Below are 3,047 nucleotides of genomic sequence, written 5' to 3'. Positions count from 1 at the left end.
CAGTCGTCCCAAAATTATTCCCTTTCTTTCAACCAAAAGTAGAACATTGAAAGCGAAGTGCATCACTTATTCCAGCGATGGAAGCGTCCGGCGATTCCGGGCGAGGCGTCGGCGGCACTTGAGAGGCGCGGCTGTGAACACGTGAACAAGTGCCAGGTGGTGCCGCCTCAGCCTGCAAGTCACTATCGCGTCACCACAACATGATCACTGTAAACCCGGCGGAAATGGCTCTTCCAGAGGGGGCTGGAGCCGCGCTGGCTCGTTACCTTTCCATCAAGGTATCTCAGCCCCCCTGAAGTGTACACCCACAGGGTAAGATGGGGGGTGTAGTTGACTGACGTTACCCTTGCGTGGGCGGCGGTCCCCGGGTGATGAGAGCATCTGGGACCGAGTGGGCGGGCTGGGAGCACGTCACAGCACCCGCCTGGAGGGAGAGAGCGCGGCAGTGGTGGTGAGCGAGACCCACGGCTGCTCCTCGCCAACTGCCCGCCGCCCGGACCACCACACGCCGCCCCGCCCCCAGCCAGCCCGCCCCGCTCGCAGGTCATCCGCACCCAACCACAGGTCAGCCGCCAGGATATTCATGTTAAAGATGCTGTGTGCTCGTCATCCATGTCTTGGGTCGGTCCTTCCGTAATCTCCATTCTCGAAACTTTCTTCACTTCTCTCTTATCCTCTCCTGTATAATCCCAGTCATATGCTGTTCTACACGAAACACTGCTATCATGTTATCGTATAAAAGGGTGCCACAACGCTTCATACAATAGAGTGGAATCACGACATCTCATAGTAAAGAGTGGTACCATTACACCTCATATCAAAGAGGGGTAAGCTACACCTCATGCAAGAGTGGTATCACTACAAAACGTCAACATAATGGGAAAGTGTAGATAAGAGTGGAAAAGGTATATCGCCCTCGACTTTATGAACAATATAAGAAAATGAGGAAAGCTGAGCTATCGACTAAAATACAAATCACAGCGGACCAGAAGTAGAAATCAAGGTTCTCCCAACAGCCAAGGCAAGATGGGAAACCATACATCAAAGACGGGACCTCACTGTATAAATGGGCTCTCACCACACACCAATGCACCATCGGGAAGACGGACCCTCACCATACTCCAGCAAAGAAGGGAAGAGGAAGGGGGAGGGGGAGAGCGAGGGAAAGGGGCCAAAACATACAATAGCGAGAATTTAGTGCTCTGTTAAGTAATGCGAGGAGAGCAAGGGCCTGGCCGCCGTACACGCCTCCCGTTATTGCGTCACTAACATCGTGGGTTACGAGCTCGGGCAACCTACAATCACACATAAGACTGCAATGACATACTTGCTCCGATGCTGACCTGGTCGGCATTAACCAGCGCTGAATACGGAAACAGCATAAGCGACGAGGGAGGTTCCGACAAAAATGTTGTACATTGGTAATAATATCTATTATAGCACGCGCGCGTGTGTGTGTGTGTGCGTGCATGTCTGTATGTATGTGCGTGTATCAATGGATGTCAGAGAAACCAACCTACACTCACGTACACCATCTAACAATGCTCTAGCTTCAGAGTAACAATTCGCCTTACGTGACGGTATATTCCTACTCTGAACTTTAATAAGTTTCTCATTTCATCTTTTCTGTTTTGTTTCTTTTAATATCTTCTCCCTCTACACTTCCTCATAATCATGTCCAACCTTAATGCCCACAAGAGTAAAAGAGAGGTACAAGCGCACTCAGAAAATAAAACTAACCATTTTCACTATACCTGTAGGTCCAATGAACTATACTTCAATAAGAAGATGATGAAAAAGGAGCACTTTATTGCAGTGTCCCCCAAACAGCCCAGCGTTAATGAGAATGGATTAATTAATGTTTTGGGCAAACATGTGTGCATTTTCACGGTACGAGTGAATACCAGGCCAGGCACACACCCTCACGTGTGAGATGCCGCGACCCAATCACGGGACAGGAGAAAATTCTAAAAAGAAGGAAAAATAGATATATATACATTGAGGTCGTATCACCTTTTTGGCTAGAGGCATATCCGAGAGTTCCATTTCATGTAATATATGGTAAAAATGGAGATTTTCTTTCACCCTTCTATTGCAGTGGAAGAATATTTGTATTCGAATATCATCAATATAGTTTATATATTTTTTCTCTCTTTCTCTTTTTATTCCTTTCCAAACTGCACCATTTTCTACCGACCAGGTAATTGGATCATCAATATTTGGGAAAATCACATAATCACTAGATAATATGAAAAAAAATCCTATAATAATTAAAGAGGACCTAATACCTAACTAATAGACGACACTACGCGAGCCGTGTTTAGCGCCGACTAAATCCGGGTGTCTGGGGCGTGGGCGTGGACACAAGGACACGCATCTCGGGGTGTAGCTCGCGGGGTTACATAAAATGCATAAAAAACACCCGATCGTAATGTAGTGTGTATGATCCCTGTTTGTTTGTTTCATGGCCCAGCTGACTGACTCTGGCCTGCTCGTCTGTCTCTGCTTACTCCTTGCTTCCTTTTCTAAATGTTTATTAATGATTCATATTTTTTCTTTATTTATCTACACTCTTTGATACTGTATTCAGTAACTAGGTCATTTGTTAAATTTCTAAGTCATCTATTAATTATAGAATGTATCCCTTGTTCCTTTAAGAACATTTCCACGGGCTTAGCTGTATTTTTGATGTAATAAGCAATACCTGTGTCCTTGATTAACCTCGTTCAGGTAGAGTCGCCTACGCACGTTTGCACGCAATACACGCAAACACCTTTTCGTGTGGATTTAGTACTCTAACGCTTTTATGCGATATATAAAGCGACTTGCTTATTTGTTTGAAACCTGCTACTGTGACTGCAAAAAAAAGACACATAGACTGATCATTTTTATGTTTGTTCGTGTTCGTTTTCTGCAGCAAGAAATGCAAACAGAAGTATTTGCAGAACGGAAATAGTATCCCATAATTAACAAGACTCAATCTATCAAAAATTATAATCCAACTTTTTTTTTAGAGATAACATGTTCGGGCGATTTCAGATACTTTC

At 45.0% G+C, this 3,047-nt stretch overlaps 1 protein-coding gene across 1 annotated transcript in view; it reads right to left on the bottom strand.

Moving 5' to 3' along the window:
- Positions 1-458, bottom strand: part of LOC125043905 — a 180,369-nt gene extending 179,911 nt beyond the window's left edge. Inside the window, exon 1 of the mRNA XM_047640291.1 lies at positions 345-458. The gene's annotated coding sequence lies outside the window, so the exon portion shown is untranslated. The remainder of the gene's footprint in view (positions 1-344) is intronic.
- Between the last annotated feature and the right edge of the window lie 2,589 nt (positions 459-3,047).

Source organism: Penaeus chinensis, chromosome 3, assembly GCF_019202785.1.
Source record: "Penaeus chinensis breed Huanghai No. 1 chromosome 3, ASM1920278v2, whole genome shotgun sequence".
Taxonomy (NCBI): domain Eukaryota; kingdom Metazoa; phylum Arthropoda; class Malacostraca; order Decapoda; family Penaeidae; genus Penaeus; species Penaeus chinensis.
Note: the sequence above shows the minus strand (reverse complement) of the source record. Positions and strands in the feature narration are given on the sequence as shown.